A 9573-nucleotide genomic window follows, 5' to 3' on the forward strand; every position below is an offset into this window, starting at 1 on the left:
AGAGATATTCCAGTAGTTACATAAGGTATACACTTTCAAAGGTAGATGTGATAAGCATATAGCTCACAAAAAACGAGAAGTGGGTAAGAGGATTTATGTACTGTAAGTCACTAAACAATCCACAAAACATCTTAGTAAGATTGGTGGAAGTGATGCAACCTTATTCTTATGTTTATCTTTTTTTTTCAAAATTTAGTTAATCAAAATGTGGATGTGTCTTTGATACAGGGAAATATGGTAGTTAATTACCATAAGGTTCTCCACCTAAAAGTACCTATATAAGTAAAAAAACACAATATGGCACAATGAAAAAAACAACAACAAAAAACCCACTATCAACATTAATGTGCCCATGCTGGTGATACAAATTAGACATAACTGTTAAAATAAATTTGCAAGAAATTAAATATTCTCAGTTCTTGGAATCCTTTTATGAAAAAAATATGTTATAAATGAGGTTAAACTAATGCTGTAAATTGCTAAAATTACCAATAAAGGTAACTTAAGTAGAATATTATAATGCTCCAAGCAGTGACTGTTTTCTTTACCATGGTGATAATTATGTCTTTGGGCAAGTAAATGTTGTTATAGTTGTCAAACAAGCAGCTACATTATGCTGTTTTTCTATTTTTACACAAGTACTTTTCTCAGTATTTCACAAACCTTTTATTAGTATAATTTTCAGATGCTTTTAAATCCAAGTTTAAAATAATGTAGCTCTTTAAGGTCCTTCATCACATGCATCTGTGTCCATACAGATTGTTACTATGAGAAATCCAGACTTATAGTCCATTTGGTGAGGTAAAGAGTATAGTTACCAATCTTGGATTACCCAATAGGCAGACTACGCATGTGCTTGGGGTACCAAAAACGAATTTTTCTTTTTTGAAAGAATTAACATGATATTTCAAAGAAAGCATGGAAACACAAAATTCAGTCACACTCTTCATGACAACCTAGTGAAAGATGGGATACAATGTGTGTATTTCCAAATGCAGACATTACACCATGTATTCTTATAACATTGATGATTACTAACTGTTCAGCAGAATTTTCTCAGTTGAAAAGAATAAAAAACCCTACTGTGTATAGAAGCAGACATGCTTTGTTGACTCAGCTTCAATGAAATTATACAGGATTTTGCAATCAGAAAATCTAGAAAGAAGCTATTTTAATTTCACCATACATCTAAATCCTGTTTCATTTCAAAAGATAAAAATTTATTTAATGATTTAGTATTGTTTTTATTTTAAATTACACATATATGTGGCACCATAATTTTTCAGTGCTTACATCATAGAAAGGTCTTAATCCAGCCCTGATGGTTACTTACAAACATAACAACAGATTATAAAAAATTATCTTTTATTAACCTCAAACCAAAAAAGGTTTTCAAAAAACTCACAAACAACTCAAATGCTAGAGAAGAACACAATTCAGATTTTGATTAAGAAGGACCCACAGCTCTGAAGTATCAAGTTTTAGATGTGTAAAATGAAAAGTTTGCAGCAAAAGATTTATCTCACCAGAGTACCAACAGTTAAGTTGGTTAGTTCACAAAACAGAGGTAATGTACCACAGTTATTGAAGGTAAGTAGGATTGCAAGTTAATATAATAGCTGATTTTATTGTAGGCTGTAGTTCTTTTAAGAAAGAATCACTAGTGAAACATAACAGTAATGCAAATGTATGACAGGATATTTTAGGAAATCAAATATTGTCTAAAAAAGAAAATCCCTATGTGCTATCATGAAACTGAAGCCAAATATAACAACACACAAAATGAAGGTATATGTACAAACATAAACAGCTTGTACTGTTTCAAAGGAAAAGCTCCTTTTCTCAGAATACTGTCTGAAACTAGTGTTACAAGAAAGCATGGAATCAATGTTAATGTCATCTATACAAATGATTTGAGACATGTTGAACTGATCAATACAATTTCTGTACTGAAAAAAAATCTGTAAATGCTAGGCATTGGATATATATGGAAATAAAACATACTTTGAAATAAAAGTTGTTGTTTATTTTCAATATTTGTACATTAATACTATATTATTTTGAAGAATAGTTTGCATTTATAAGAATTCAATTTCAATGGAAAAATTTTTTCATTTTCTAGTGACCATAAAGAAAGAATTAAAGTCTGCTGGTTCCTTAAATAAAAAGCTTACTTGGTGCACCAAATATTATCACTTTTCATTACTTTTGCATTTAAACCAAAATTATTTGTAAATTATGCAATAAACAGTATCAAGTTAAAAGGACTCATGATGTCAGAGAAACACATAGTTTCAAGAAGTCTTAATATAAAATGATGGAAATTCTATAATCCAAGCCCTTTGAAAAGCTGGACCTTTCATCTTCAGGGGCAAAATGTTTGATCCAGAAAATGAAAGGTCCACCTTTTGATAGTGCTTGGATTATAGGGTTTCTATTGTGTTACAGTTAACATAAATTGTACACATCCAGTTGTGTAAACATTCACCATACACCACCGATAAAAGAAAATTAAAGCTACTCTTAATTTGCATGTTTATATTGAAAAGTGGAGTAGAATAGCTAAAAGTAATTATTTTGCAAAATAACTCTGTATGAAATGCACTTAAAAATACCCAAACAAATACAGTATTCTTACAATCATAAGAATAAATTACCATAATTAATTTATTTCTGGTAATATCACCATTTCTAGAGTTAGTGATTAATTTACATAACTAGCTGAAACACATCCATTCCAAAAGAATAAACAGAGGTCACTTTTCTTTGCTAGCTAATTTGCAAAAGGTTTACTGTCATGAATTATTTGCGACTCTAGAGCTAGAACTTGGTAACAGGAGTTGCCTTCCCTCTGGTCAGCAGTTCAAAAAGGTAACAAAAAATAAATAATTGAAACCAAAGTTGGTAGTGGGTGCTGATAGACAGTTGATGTCTGTCTAGTTAACAATTAAAAATTACTGACAGTAGCAGGTAGCCTTAGTAGCTTTGTCATAACAAATACTGGACAATCAGTTTAAACAATAGTGGGAATTGTAACTCAGACACTTGAATACAAGTCCCTGCCATCATTAAAGTTGAACAAACTTGAAGTAAAACAACAAATGAGACAAACTGGATAGGGTATACTCAGCCCCTTATGCAACTGTGTGATTAACAGCAAAGATTCATAACAGCAATATTTTGATTACTTGGATAGTTGGAATGATCAAAAATCATATTAATCAGAAATCTTAATTTCAATTAGACGATTACTTTCAGGACATTTGATTTAATAAGAATTTCAATCAATTATTTGTTGAGATAATGGAAAACAGTAATAATTAAAAACATTAATTTGAATTTGTTTATTTTTGAGACATTTGATTTAATAATATACTCTTTAAAAAAAGAAATACAAAAGGCAAAATTTGAGACATATTGTTAACAAGTTTATTCCGGGTAGTTCTGTATGACATGTGTGAAACTTTGCACATTCACTGCTGAACATCCAAAGTCTGCAAAGGCAAAGTCCACGCTCACTAGTTGAAGTTTAACGTCAATAACCAGTATGCCCCTCGTGAGCATCAATAACTGCTTGGCATCTCCTGCCCATGGAAGCGATGAGATGACGAATCACATCCTGTAGAATGGCTGTCCACTCAGCCTGCAAAGCTGCTGCAAGCTGAGGTAGTGTGAGTCTGTGGTTGAGGTTGTCGCCATCGCAATGTCGATCCAACTCATCCCAAAGGTGTTCGATGGGGTTTAAATCTGGTGATCTGGAGGGCCAGGGAAGAACGTTGATGTTGTGATGTCTCAAGAAGACAGTGGTGAGTCGGGCTGTGTGAGGACGGGCGTTGTCATGTTGAAAAACGTCGTTGACGTTCACCATGATGGGTTGCACACGGGGCCTAAGAATCTCTTCAACGGTTGCGTACGGTCTGATCGGAAATCCTACCCAGCCCTGGTATGGTTGAGGCAGTAGACGTCGCAGTGGTGGTCCTATCCCGAAGGTGACATAACCGGATGTAGCGATCTTGTGCGGGAGTGGTCACATGAGGTCTGCCAGATCGTGGACGGTCACAAGTTGATCCATGTTGTTGGTGACGATTCCATAGCCTTGTGATGGTGCTTGGGTGGACATTCACAGCTCTGGCAACATCTGATCGAGATTCGCCTGCTTCCAAGCGACCAATGTTGTTGTTTCGTTGTGCTTCAGTCAGTCTTGGCGTAACTGTATTGCGTGTCGGTGGCTTAACACTGAGCTATGGAAACCGAGGACCCGTCACATTTATAGGGATTTTGTACATGTTGCACTTGCAGAACATGCAGATCTCTCAAACAAATTTATTAGACACGCATGCGTTTTGGCGAAAAATCCGATGTTTTCCTCCGTTTTCAAAGTGCACAATTTTTATTGTCATTTTGGTCTGATAATCAGTGCCTTAACACGTGTAACATCACATACTCTGAGCTTGTAACGTTATTACATGTATTTCGCTTTAAAATAAAAAAATATCCCTTTTGCATTTCTTTTTTTTAGAGTATAGTTTTGATTAATCCACTACTAAAATAACCATAAACAGTAATAACTGGAAAAAACTAATTTCAATCAATCAATTTAATGATAATTTTGATTAATCGGTTAGCTAATGGAACACTAAATCAATGTAATTTCTGCTCACAGGTAATTCATTAAATCCCTAGCTCAAACATTACAAATCCTTTAAGTATTGTGTTATTACACAAAGAATGACTCAATTTCATATCTTTAATTCTTGAAATTGTTGTTTATGATGGGTTCTCCTCTAAAAAGTTTGTTTCTAATTTTAACAATACACCAATATTGATAGGAGTTATCATATTCTTACATTTAAAATTACTTATCTCCATTCATACAATTTTTGTTTCAATCTTTCACTGCCCTCTAATGCATTAAGAAGACCTTTTCTTGCTTGACACTCTAGCTACATACTCCATAGATTTGAGATGCTCATTTAGCAAGTAACAACCTCCACCAATAGGAGCATGACACTCTTCTACATCAGCTGGCTTCCACTACCCTACTTGACATGAACCTCAATTTAGAGAATAAGCCCACAAGAAACAGTAGAATGCTGCAAGTGGGGAAGAAGGGTGGAAAGTGTGTGAGAAGTTAGGTGTCTACTGAAAATCTATCTTCAGTGTAAGAAAATGGTAACTTCTGATACAATAACTAAAATTCCACACTGATTAGGTGAAGGGAAGAGTGTAGGGTAAAACAAGAGACCTCCTTCATAAAGTATCAGTAGAGAATCTAATGGGTATGCTCTGTACTTAAATGAAAGCACATGTGGGGAGACCACACTACTTCTAGACCTTTTCTTTGCCCTTGAAAAAGAAAACTGAAATGCATGGCATAGGGACCTGGATCTAGTAAAAGAAAAACCTTGAAAAACAATGTATTGGGTGTAAATAATTAATGTGAATCCTACTCCACCCTCAACCATACCAACATTACAAGAAACAAACCAACTCTAGTAAGAGAAGAGTCACAAGTAGTATAAAGAAAGAATTAATACAAACAGGTAACTCCAAACCCACGTGGAAAAAGTATAGGGCCAATGGACATTTCCCAGAATTATTGAGGCATTGCTTAGTATTTACTCAGGACAAACCATACAGACAAGGTTCCATGTCCCATCCTTGGTATTACAAGCACATAACATAAGATCAAAACCAGTATATACAATGTATGAGGCCAGGGCAAGCAGGCTGTTAGTAATATGTACACCAACCTTTCCCACAAGTGAATAGAATACCTTATTACAAGCAACCAGAATTATGATAAGAAAATATGCAAACAGCATCTACTGAACAAACTTCAAAATTGACCATAAAAGAAATGAAGTACAAGAAACTGAACACAGACTCATGGGGCTGTTTCTAAGCATCAACTCTAGTGTGAGAATAAGAAGTAATTTTGTAACTGATATTATGAACAAAAAAATAACAATTCTAATTTAACCATAAGAGCAGGGAAAAAATATTGTGCACTCAGCTTTATGAAGAGGATGTTGAATGCCTCATCAACTATAGGAACAGAGCATTGCATGTCCTGCAACCAATATTGTGAGGCAGACAATGTCCCCTGAGTTAAACTGTAGGAGCAGCAAAATGATACATCCTGAACATGGAATTACCAAGAAAGGAAAATTTACCATTCTCAACCATTGGAACAGGATGCTATCTACCTGAGCATAATATTATGATAAGAATCCAGCATTGGTTGGTCCAGCTCCAAACATCAGTACACTTGGGAGTAAGCTTTCAGGGGTTTGAAAACAGGAGAGTTCCTTTTGGCCTCTTCTCAATGTAACATAATGTTAAAATGTGCATTTTCCACTCATGATAAAGCCTCTATGGCCCACTATCCTAGAGCTACAAACTGGGAAGTAGCAAGGACTCCCAAGTTCCACTTGAAGAAGGGAGAATTAAAAGGTGCTGGAAAGTATAGAGGAATGTCACACCAGAGAAAGTGCAATGGGTGACAGCAAAATCCTATTAGGGAAAGCAGACTGCTCCTGATTTATACAATCAAAGGAGTGACAGGGATGGGCAGCAATCCCCTTCTGTTTAAGCATAATAGCTCATAAGTGATGGTCCACCCAGTATGTATCAGAATTGCACAAATGGAGAAATATACACACACACACACACACCACTAGGTATGTCACTAATAACCTCGTTGAACATCCCATCTTGACAGTATGTTCTATGGCTTCAAAAGTATTTGAGGAAAACATACTGACCAGGCAACACCTGCTTCTGAGCAGAATCTGAATAGATATAAATTAAAAAAATGACCCTGAAAGAAAACATAACAGAAAAAGATATCCAATTGAGAATCAAACAAGTGCATGTAGAATCATCACAAGAGATAGATCATATCTACCAGAGAAGGACACAGTCAGATGGCATAAACAATAAAAGACAAAGGTATGAGGATTAATCCACATTCCAACATAAATGATCTCCTCTAGAGAACAACAAAAACAACGTACTAGAGACATGGTTATACATCAAATCTGATGAAACAATACATAATAAAAATGATGTTTTTTTTAGGACAGGGTACAGGAAGCTAACCTAATAAGCTGATAAACCCATTGCATAAAGTTGATGAGGGTAGAGGTCATATGACAAAGTAGGGTTTCAAGGAAGAAACAAACAGGTACCATGAAAGAAAAATAGCACTACAGAGCTGTGGCTAAGGTCTTGTGAAGAAAATAATCTGAGTAAAACACAATATATGTATTATGATACAGGACACAATAAAAATTATTGCAAAAAGGTCAGACCAACAACAATTGCAAGTCAGGAAGAGAAGGAAATAGGTCTTGAATGGAAAGAGTACACAGGGAACATGAAGTAAAAAGTTTAAAGAGAAGAATAAAAACCAAACAGGCACTGGAAAGGTGTGGTGAAAATGAAGATGAAAAGACATGTTCAACAAGCTGCTCTATAACCAGAAACTGTCAAAACCAAAAGATTCTGATTGACTAACCAGGTGAAGAACCAGATAATGTGAGGAATGGAAGGACATGAGGGGTGTAAACCTTGTCAGAGAAACCAACCACTAAATGTAGTCCAAGATAATCTGTAAATCAACATACACACACATGTAAAAGGTAAAATTAAGAGGGTAATAAAAGAAGTACATTGTGATGTCAGACCCTGTCAAAGCAAGGGATCCGACAAAAGCCACCCATGAAACTAGAGGGTGTGAACAGTGTGATGGATGATATCCCATTGAGGTTGGCAAAAAAGAGAAGAAAATAGAGGGAGGTACACAGGTAATGACAATAGTAGAGGTCTCAGGAGAGAAAACAGAAACTGAGCCACCAAGAAAACTCGATACAAAGTGATGTAAATGATGTAGATTAGGTTGTGGAGGTGGGAAGGCCTAAATGTTAAGGCTCTACCGTTCCTAAGGAAAAGGAACCAGAGGTCAGAAAGATTATAGTTTGTTGTTTAAATGGGTGGAAAATGCAACTACGTGCAGAATACTTAAACAAGAATATGATCACCAGAAAACTTGAGGATTGAGGGACCACTCTATTTGAATGATCATGAAAAGACTTAATAAGAGTCAAAGTACTGGGGATATGGTAAGTCAAGAGCTGTATCTAGTGCACGAGCTCAGAATAGGAGCTCCAGAGTTAAAAAAAAAACAGGAATATAGATTTGGTACCTCCTTGCTAGGTGATGTGCAAGGTAACTGCAGAGTTGTCAGAATGCACCATAACTGCCACTCCCCACAAAACGTGAATGAAATAAGAGAGCTTGATGAACTGCTAAGAGTTCCAAAATATTAACATGAAACCTGCATTTGGACAACTCCTGAAAATCTTCAGGGTATTCAGATATGCACTCCAACCTCCAAGAGAAGCATCAGTAAAATGATGCAGGTATGAATGAGGAAGGAAGAAGGAAGGACAACAAGGAGATTTGAGAGATATGAGCTAAAGATCCATTGACTGTGGAATTCCCACTGGAGGGAATGCATGTGAACACATCACAGGAGTATGAGAACCTCCAAGGAAGCCAAAATAGAGAGATCCTGAAAAGAGAATGAGAGAATAGAAGCTTGATGACTAACTGTTAAATATCTCAAAGACAGTACAGAAGGCTGAGCATAACTGAGAAGGGAATTTTTAGAAAACCCCTAAAGGAACTAAGATAGAGTATAGGTGAAAAGATGGACTTCTCCAATTTGATTAACTAACCAACATGAGCAGCCTTCTCCAGGAGCAATTGGATCTGATCAGAAAATGGTAGACTGGAACTGCCCCTATAAGACCACTCACCACTGTGTAATCACCTATATCACTCTCAATGGTCATGATGGGTACAGGGAAAAAACAAAAATAGGGAATGAAAATGTTGAAATACAAGACATGGAAGCAGGAACCAAGAAGAGTATCAAGAGCTGTGGAGGAGGACTTTGTGAGAAACTATCAGAAAGAGACAATAGAGAAGTCTGTAAACTGACCATGTTAACATAGAACTCCAAATAATGACAAACCTCCAAAAATGCAGCCACCATTAAGTCTCTGAGGGAAGACAGAAAGATGAACTCTTGCAAGAAGCATGTCTCTCCCTAACTAGTCTCAACAACAAAACTGCCAACTAGGAAAAAGGCCAAGGAAGGGAGCCTTGCTAATGTCAGCCACAGAATGGATCCAAGGTTGTTTGAAAAACCATTAGGACAATAACAAAAGAATTAGAAGCTTGTGAGGGTCAAGTCATAAGAACCCCCAAAATTAATTGCAATAAAAACTACTATGTATGAACCTCAATGTCAAGTAAAGTAGAAAACTCAAACAGAGTGAGTCAAATGTTTCAAACGAAAGTGAAGGAGAGACCTCATAGAAAACAGAAGAGACAATTAAAATGTAACAAACCTGTGTAATTAATGACGGGAAATGAGTAAGAGATCAAACTTCCTCCAAATGCACAGGGCAATGCTGTATGGCAAAAGGAAGAAGTTTAAGCCCCATTTAAAATTCTAAAAAAAACATGCATACTAGATAATGATCCCACCAATGATCGAAA

The sequence above is a fragment of the Tachypleus tridentatus genome, chromosome 3 (assembly GCF_004210375.1).
Source record: "Tachypleus tridentatus isolate NWPU-2018 chromosome 3, ASM421037v1, whole genome shotgun sequence".
NCBI lineage: Eukaryota > Metazoa > Arthropoda > Merostomata > Xiphosura > Limulidae > Tachypleus > Tachypleus tridentatus.